Here is a 9830-nt window from a genome sequence, read left to right as displayed (position 1 = left end):
CACTGCACCAGCATAAGGTCAGACAGTGGGTTCAAGGATGTCATCCCGATAGTCAATGACAGTCAGGGTGCTGCTGCCTAGCCTGTAAAGGTCCATCCGTTTCTGATTATTTGATAGAGAAGTTTACACCAGTGCCCTGCAGGATATCATTTTGTTATGCTTTGACGGTGCTCATCCTGTTCCTCTTTGCACAAAGGAGCAGATATCCGTCCTGCTGATGCGTTAAGGACCTTCTACAGCCCCTTCCAGCTCTCCTAGAGTAACTGCCTGTCTCCTGTAATCTCCTCCACACTCTTGAGACTGTGCTGGGAGACACACCAAACTTTCTGGGGTTGATTTCATTAACACAAAAGCAGCTAATTGACAACTGATTAACAACCTCCTCTGCTACTTAACTGATCTTATAAAAAAAAAACAGAAGTTTAACTGACTTCATGCTATACAATGAATAAAAAGTGTTCCTTTATTTCATTTTATTTGTATGATTTACCAGAATGCTGCCCATTCCCAAATTTCTAGGGTTATTTCCAGTTTTTCCTGTTATCCTCAAGTGTATTGGTTAATTTAGGGTTGTCTGAATTAATATGAGTTCTTCTAACTGCTTCTTCTGATGTATTTTATTGACTAATCACTGATTCTCATGCTGAACAGTATTTAGTCTGGCACTCCCTTTAACCTTTATTGATTTATTGCTGTTCTTTTCAGTAAAACACCTTGAGGCCACTTTTTGTTTTGATTGGTATTATTTGCAGACTTGGACAGAATGGTCTTCACAGTTAAAAGACATCCACCCCTAATGGGTCTGACTTGTTTTTGACCTTAAATGACCCATAGTTGTAAAAATTATGTTTGTCTGCCAGATAGCCAGGCCTGTCCAGGGTGTAACTCTCATGCGACCTTTGCTGACCTGGACAAGATAAGTGGGTATCAAAGAGGAAAAAGGTCCACATTGTGTCAGAGAAGCTGTCAATAACACACCAGTCAAGCCAACTTTGCAATGGATTCCTGTGATTTTTTTTTTAAGGGTATCTGGTATCAAACGCCACCCATTTGGGAATCCTAGCTCCTAAAAACAAATGTTAGGGATTACTTCCAAATACTATTTGACATTTACGCATTACCCCTCATGTCCTGAGGGGGCTCATTTAGTTTGTGTTGATAGACAGCTTGTGTAATCCAATCCTCAGGTACTGCAACCTGTCCAGAGTCATTACTTTGTGCTGAAGTACACACAATGCTGCTTTTTAATGTAAATTGGTAGTGATTTGCCAGACATCATTGGTTGTAAAAAAAAAAATTAAAAAATCTCATTACCAGATAGAGGAAAAAAATACAAGGAAGACACTTTTTTTTCTGTTTCTTACAGGATTGTTCACTGTTGAGCTCTTGAACTCTGCTGATGATGAGTGATTGCAGCTGCTGAAACCCAAAACTTACTCTCTGTGTGTTCGCTTTCAAACACTCTGCCACACACGTACGTACCAGAGAAAAGGCGTACAGCACATACAAAGAGCTCACACACACTCAAGTGCTATGCTTTCTTTCAATGTGTTTCCTTTCTAAATCACCCATACACAATAAGGGAGCTTCTTGTGGCCTTTCTGATGCACAACTTACCAGCTTGAGCCTAGTAGAGGATGAACTTTGATGTTAAGAAACATGTGGAAAACCTTGATCTCAAATAAATGAATAGATCAGAGTAGATGATTGGCTTGTTGTGGTTATTTTGTCATCAGGTGACATATTGGCATTGGCATTGATCTAGAAAACATATTTTGAGGAAATGTTTCCACATAGTGTCTTCAAGAACGTAAATCAAAAAGGAATGACATAATCTTCATACTCTCAGATGGGTTTCTGTTGGACAATATGACATGCCAAGCATTCACTTCCTCTCGTGTAATTGCTGAATCAGTTTCACAGTCTGTTTTTTTCAGGAACAAACTGTATGTTGAGGTATGAAAATGACTGGTTTGTTAGTCATTGCTGAAGCATGACAGCATGGGGAAATTGCTGTCATTATTTCCTAGCAATAAAAGAGTCCTGTTATGTCATCGGCAAGTTTCAATCTGTATTATTATCCTGTAAACAGTCAGATAAGCTGTTTCATGTGTATTTTAATTGGAAATGTAATAGAGAGCATCTTCTGTGTGCTAAAACCAGCACAATGCGAAGCAGGTGAAGACCAACACCTGTTGACCAAACAAGAAAACAGTTTTATTGGTTGCACAAATCTTGTTTAACCTGTGCCCAGGGCCCTGTTTCAGGAAGCCGGTTTAGAAAACTCAGAGTTAAAAATGATACGCAGGGTTGAGTAACCCCGAACTGTCCAACTCGGAATATTCGGTTTCAGAAAGGCTGATAACAATTAGTTCAATCAACGCGGAGTTGCTTTAACCCCAAGTGAAGCGCGCGGACGAGGATACATAAAGCCCTGATAAGCAGAGCACAGATTAAGCGAGTCACCATGGAGACGGAGGGAAAGAAGGCGCGGTCAATGTATTTCACAGCGCTTGAGGCCGAAATTCTGATGGCAGCATATGCCGATAACATGCAGATTTCTCAGAAAAAAAGTAACACAGCCTCAGCTGCAAAACAAAGGGAGCATGCATGGCAAAACATAGCCGACAGAGTCAATGCGTGAGTGTTAATATAAACATTGATCGAGGGATTTCCACCCATTTAACACGTTATTTTATCATATGTTATTTTATCATATGTTATTTTATTTGTTATTTTATACATTTTATTTTGTGATGTGATGTGAGCGCAGGTGCAACCCAACAGGCCCCAAACGTTCCTGGCAGCAAGTAAAAATGAAATATAAAAATATAGTCCAAACAGGTGAGGTGTAATTGTATTATGAGCCATAGTGCTTGGTCTGTTTGTCCGATGTAAATCAATTGCAGTTAGAGGCTACATTAATTTTCTTTCTGTAAGCACTTATTGAAATTATCTGAGCACATTACAAGTACATATTTGCTTACTCTGTATGCTCAAATGTGGCCCGTTATAGCCAACAGAAAAAAAGCGGAGGCCCGAAAAACAGGTGGGGGTCCTCCACCACCACCACTCACAGAGGCTGAGCAGTTGGCCCTCAGCCAAAACAGTGGGCGCCCTGTGGCCGAAGGCATCTCTGCGGGGACATCCTCTGAGTCAATAACCCCGCAAGACACAAGTGCCTACATAGGGGGTAAATTCAAAATAATACATGATGTGCATACATCCTTTCTTCACAGTCACCTTTGCAGTGCGACTCATTCATTTGATAAACTCTTTACCATAATGGATTATTTTGTAGTGAAGTTATTTTCCTACTGATTTTGCCTTCCCTCAGTCTTGGTTGTCTTTGAGAGCATAATGACAATGAAGTGTAAGGTGATTGGTATGTTTGTTAATTGCCATTTGGTCCCTTGTAAGTTTAAGTGACCTGTATAAACCTCATATTCTATCAGTTGATGGTGGTGGTGTACTGCATCTGGTGCAGCCTCCTGTTGAGCCAGACCAACATGCAGTTGTGAGTACTCTTAATACTCCACAGATTATATGAGTTTACAGTAGAACAGTAATGTTGTTTTTTTCTTTACTACAGGAAAATAATGAAGAAACATTGACAGCTGTTACAGAGGAGGAAGCAACAGAGACACTTTATGAGGTTTACATCTTTTAATACTTTGTGTACAGGAAATACAGGCGACCAATAAAGCCAGTTGAACAAAAAATCTGTTTATTCTTCTTTCAACATGTTGAGGTGATGGGTCAAAGGAAATGATTGTGACATATGGTGTCTCTGACTGCTCTTCCATCTTGTATGTCCGTGGGAGGGTCAGGATGTTCATGGTTTGGATCACTGCTGATGTTTGGTTCAGAAGGACAGTGTTCTCCTCTAATTGTGGCAATGTTGTGAAGAATCACACATGCCACAATAATGTCACATGCCCTTTCTGGGGTGACCCTGAGTCTTTGCAGGCACTGTAACCGGGCCTTAAGCATTCCGATAGTCATTTCAACTCTGGCTCTTGTCCTGCAATTAGCCAGATTATATCGCTGCTGTGGGCCCGGTTCAGGGTCAGGGTAAGGGTAAACAAATAGGGTAAACATGGATACCCCCTATCACCAAGCAAGTAGCCAGTGAACTCTCCTAAGACAGAAGGGTACACTTCAGTTCAAATGTCCCTGAAGCAATTGGTCTTTATATATTTTAAAGTATTCTCAACTCGCCATGTCCAAATTTTGTGCTCAGTGTACATTCACGGAATATTTGTGAGTCATGGACAGAGCCTGGCCGCTTGGCTTCCACATTTGTGATAATGTTGGCAGCATCATATATGATCTTCACAGTGCAGAGAACACAAATTAGCATCCATTACTATAATGAAATAATTTGTTAGTTTGAAATGCTACAGGGAACTATGTACCTGTACATTAATGCTGTGGAAAGACTTCCTGTTCACATAGTCTCCTTCATTTACTGAAGGAGCAATGATTGGAATGTGAGTGCCATCTGTACAGCCAATCACGCCTGGGAACCGTGAAAATAAATGTGCAATTTAAGTAGTAGTCCAAGTAGCACCACATCATAAATTAAGTTTTGGTCATCCTGATACCTGCAATTTTGTGGCATCCCTCTTTGATAAATCTTGTGGGTCTATGACCGGGGAACACAAACGAGTACAGGAGACGTTTCAGTGCAACTGTAACATTCCTGACTGCCCGACAGACGGTAGCCTTGGAAACGTGCTCAGCGTCACCAATATTATACAGAAAGCTCCCGTTTGCAAAAAACCGAAGTGCAATACAAATAATATGTAATGAACTGAGAGCATGTCCGCGATGTGTCACATGCGTAATATATGGCCTGAGGATGTTATCCAAATAACTTATAGATTGTGCTGAGAAAAGGTAACGTTCGCACAGAAAATCATCAGGAAATGATAAAATGTCCAAACGCGCTCTGATCACTCTCTCCCGGCGGAGAGCTCTGCGGAGAATTTGGGCTTCACGATCTACTGGCTCTTCAAGGAAGGGACACGCCATGTCTGACACTTCCTACTGTCAGGTTTCCGACAAAGGGGCGGAGACAGTCAGGGTTAGTTGTAGTAAACCTGCTAGGGGGCAGGTTAGCTTCACGGAGTGTGTCGTCATAGTGACTCACTGAGGCTTCATCTGAACTCGCTTTGTGAAACCGAAAACCCAGAGTTTTCGTTAACTCAGGGTATACTTACTCAGTTTTTCCACTAAACCGGCTTCCTGAAATAGGGCCCAGGACACAGGTTAGATATTTCTACTAGCTGTGACTGGCTCAACTAATTAACCATTACTCCTTCAAAGAATTCAAAATATGTTGCAACGGATAAGGCTGTATTAGCATGAAAACATAAACAGTCAAACTCATGTGTCATTTAATGACAATGATAGTCTAATATATTTTATATTTCTTATTCATTACTTTTTACTTTTTTTTTTAATACTAACACTTTTTTTTTTCAAAATGTGCCACTGTTTGTTGTTCAATGTTAGCACAGCATGTGAGGCTGGCATGACTGCAATATTATTACGCTTGCACAAGAAAACAAAATAACAATTAAAGTTTTGACTCTTGAATCTTGCATAAAGGGTTTCTGGGAGACAGTCTGCACTAATTCCTGCTATGCAGGCAGAAAATAACTTGGTGAAGGGGCCTGAGGCTGTGAAAGCAGGTTTGTTTATCCATCCACTGAACACTGCTGACACCAAGTGGATCTTAGTGAACAGTGCATCAATGTTGTTAAAAAGCTGAGGTTGAAAGTTTACACACACTCATTTTCCTTCCCAGGGAGTGATTTACAGCATACACCTTTAATGACTTAAAAAAAAAAATCCAACTTGTGAAGCAAGTGGTACCTCACCCAGATGATTTTGGTAGCTATTAAGAAGCCAGGATTGGGTATTTGACTAACTTTTTTGGCAGAATTGGCAAAGTTCTTTAAATTAGTTGGTGTCAGACCTGGGTTGAGGCTGGTGCTGGGGATCATTGTCCTGTTTGAACTGTGTCCAAGTTTCAACCATCTAGCTCTTCAATTTGGATGTAGTTCTACTTCTTCTCATTTTGCAATATACCAGGACCACTGGCAGCCCAAGATCATGAAGCTACTATCACCATCCTTAAAAGCTGCTAAAGTATTCTTAGATTTAAAAGCCTCACCTTTACGCCTCCAAACTCTTGTCACTGTGGCCCGATAGTTTAATCTTTGTCTCATTTGACTCTAAAACTTTTGTCCAAAAGTTGGTCTGCACAGCCATGAAGGCAGCTGCAAATTTCAGTCATGCTTGAATGTGCTGATTTTGGAGCAGAGGCTTTATTGGTCATCCCATTTCAGTTTGTGGTGATTCCCCAGCAACTCATTCACAAACTGGATCTGATGGGGATCAGCACCTCACTGTGTAACTGGCTGCTGGATTTCCTGACAGGAAGAAAGCAGACAGTACGGGTTGGCAGCAACACTTCCAGCACAAGAACACTGAATACAGCGGCTCCCCAAGGATGTGTGTTGAGCCCCCTTCTCTTCACTCTGCTGATGCACGACTGCACACCATCACACAGCTTCAGCCTTTTCATAAAGTTTGCAGACAACTGTGGGAGGTCACATCAGCAACAACGATGAGACCTACTACAGGAGTGAAGTTAAACATCTGGCCGAGTGGTGCAGCAACAACACCTTGTACCTGAATGTGGAGAAGACTAAGAAGATCATCATAGACTTTAGGAGACCCTGCACGCCCCACTAACCATCAATGGTGCTGCTGTGGAGAGGGTAAGCAGCACCAAGTTCCTGGGTGTGCACATCTCAGAAGATCTCTCCTGGTCAAAACAAAAAAACCAAAACACTGCATCACTGGTCAGCAAAGCCCAACAGTGACTCTACTTTCCCTGCAAACTGAGGAGATCAAGAGCCTCAACCCCCATTATGAGCACCTTTTACAGAGGCACCATTGAAAGTATCCTCACCAGCTGCATCACTGTGTGGTATGGCTCCTGCACTGGGTCCTGCCGAAAAAAGTTACAACAGTAGTGAGAGCAACGGAGAGGATCGTGGGTACTTCTCTTCCCTCCCTCCAGGACATCTACTGCACCCGCCTCTGCATTACAGGGGACTCCACTCATCCGTCCAACAGCTTCTTCAGTTTGCTGCCATCAGGAAGGAGACTGAAGAGCCTCCAGGCTAGAACCACCTAGCAGACTGAGAGACAGCTTCGTCCATCAGGCTGTCAGGATGCTGAATTCACTCCATGCTCTCACACACACGAATTTCAGACCTGCATTCATCTCTTCCCTCTGAACCCTCGACCCCCCCAAAAATACAAATTCCGACCCACCACCATTCAACTGGACTTTCCCATTGTTCTGAGTATTGGTCAATCCAATGAGTGCTGTCAAACAAATCCTTTTTATGCTGCCGATGAAAAATAACCAGATGTATGCAATCATGATCAACTAATCAACTAATGAGTAGTTAATCGGTTTTGGCCTTGTGAAGCTAAAAGACATCATAGAGTCTTCAGCATCATTATTAAAAGATTTTGGCGAGTTCAAACATGTGTATCCAATTCTTGCTTCTTAAAGTCATTGAACATGTAAGCTGTAAAATCATTAATTTAAGACCACATCTCTGTAATTCTTTCTTCACATTTAAATGTTAAAAAACACAACTTTAAAAAGTTAACTGTTAACAGTTTGGATTTTTTTTCACTTCTTTGCAGTTTTTACCGTGGAAATTGTGTAGAAATTAAAAATAATCTCTGTTTGTTTGGGGTTTTTTTTTTACATAAAGTACAAAGAGACGGATGCGGAACACGTTAGTTTTGTCTTCCTTCGGTTAAAAGACCCTATTCGTATGAGTAATGATGAGTCATGATGTGTAGAAACAAGATTTGTTGAAGACCTGGAGAAAATAGGTCACATAGCAGAAAGAGGTAGCTTTGCTTTCTATCTACACATTGTAGTGTAGTATATTGTATTAAAAAAACACTACACTGATACAGTTGAGCTAAGCTATATTTTTCTCATACAAGCAGCCAAAGCACATTAAAGCATCTTATTCACTGCAGAAACAACACTAGTGCTAGTGCCTGCTGCAATTTCAGCAAGTCTTTCATCACATAGGTCTTCCACGTGTTACAGTATATTCCTCTGCAATCCCATTGCTTGCCTTGTAATTATACAAGTTTTATTACAAGGTAGGCCTATTAAATGTTATTGAAGAGAATTTCTCTTGCACATAATACACAAACATAATGTTTGAGGGAAAATGAAAAATACAGGCAAAGACTTCAAGAATAGCAGGTAATTGAAAAGCAATGTGCTAAAATACTCCAGATGGTTTTTAGTCCACCCAGCGAACAAGCTGTGGAAACCCAGACCCAACTGTAAACGTGCAGAATTGCAGGGATCACATTACCGTAAATATTCTAAAAGAGTTGATTGTAATTGGATTCCTTGGGGAAGAAAATGTCTTCATTTCCTTTTCCTTCATATATATATATATATATATATATATATATATATATATATATATATATATATATATATATAGCATTGAAAAATGTTTCCTTCATGGGGAGCTTCCAGTGAATTGTGAATGCAGGTGTTACTGTTGCTGTCCTTTGAACTGAAGTGCAGTTGTCGATGACGTATCTTGGTGCTCTTATTTTGAGACAGTTGTATAACACAACTATTTAGTATGTTCAGTATGTGTGTTTAGTTCTTTAGTGTAACATTACCCTGTTACTTTGGATGAGGTGACCTTTGTATTTACAGCTAGTCAAACGTTCACATACTGTACACTTCCACAGTACGGGCATGAATGTCATGGCAATTTGGGGCTTTTAATGATTTCTCAGTTCTGTTGCTGGAACACCAGTGAAGGAACCTTTACATCAACCAAGAAAGAAGCTCCTGTTCCAAGCTCGACTGACGTTTGCATCTACCCATGTGGACAAGCCAAATAAAGTTTTATTATAAGATGAGATAAAGATTGAGCACAGTTGGATGCTCCAACAAGATAATGATCCAAAACACACATCAAAGGTAGTTTTTGAATGGATAGAGCAGGCAAACATTAAGCTTCCAGAATAGCCTTCCCAATGTCTTGATGTCAACCCTATTGAAAACATATGGACCATACTTAACCCTTGTGTGGTGTTCGTATTTTTGTTACTCAGCCAGTGTTCATGGGTCTGGTGGACCCGCTAGAGTTTTGGCTTTCCAAATTAACACTATCAAACAATTTTATGTTAAATTACTCAACAGATGTTTACTTCATCCCAATTACAAGACATATGAACAGCAAACATGGTTAATTTTTTCCCTTTACCTTTGTTAGATCACATTTATGAATTAATGTGCTTCTCGTTTTTCTTTTATATAAAATGTTATAAATAAATCAGTTATAATCAAGTGGAGTGAGTGGAAAGACACAACACATTTACACGTGAAAAAATAATTAATTGTTTGATTTTTCTTTTGAAGAAAAATGAACACGGGTCTCACAGACCCGAACACCATACAAGGGTTAAAAGCTGGATCAGTGCCTGGAAACAAATTCAGATGAACTCTAGCAATTCTGCTAAGGTGAGCAGTCAAATATCCAGCTGGAATTATGCCAGAAGCTTGTTGATGGCTACCAAAAGCACTGAGGTGTAATTTACAAAAGGTCATTTTACCAAATATTAGTTGGCGTGTATGTATATATCTAAGCCAGTATGTATATTTTTAACCCTGAATTATTGTGACAAATGACCTGGATAATCTAGCCATAAAAATGCACTTTACTGCAGTAAAATAAAATTAA

This window comes from Mchenga conophoros, linkage group LG10 (genome assembly GCF_057382185.1).
Source record: "Mchenga conophoros isolate Kocher_MC1m ecotype Shallow Benthic linkage group LG10, M_conophoros_male_GT1.1, whole genome shotgun sequence".
Taxonomy (NCBI): Eukaryota; Metazoa; Chordata; class Actinopteri; order Cichliformes; family Cichlidae; genus Mchenga; species Mchenga conophoros.
Note: the sequence above shows the minus strand (reverse complement) of the source record.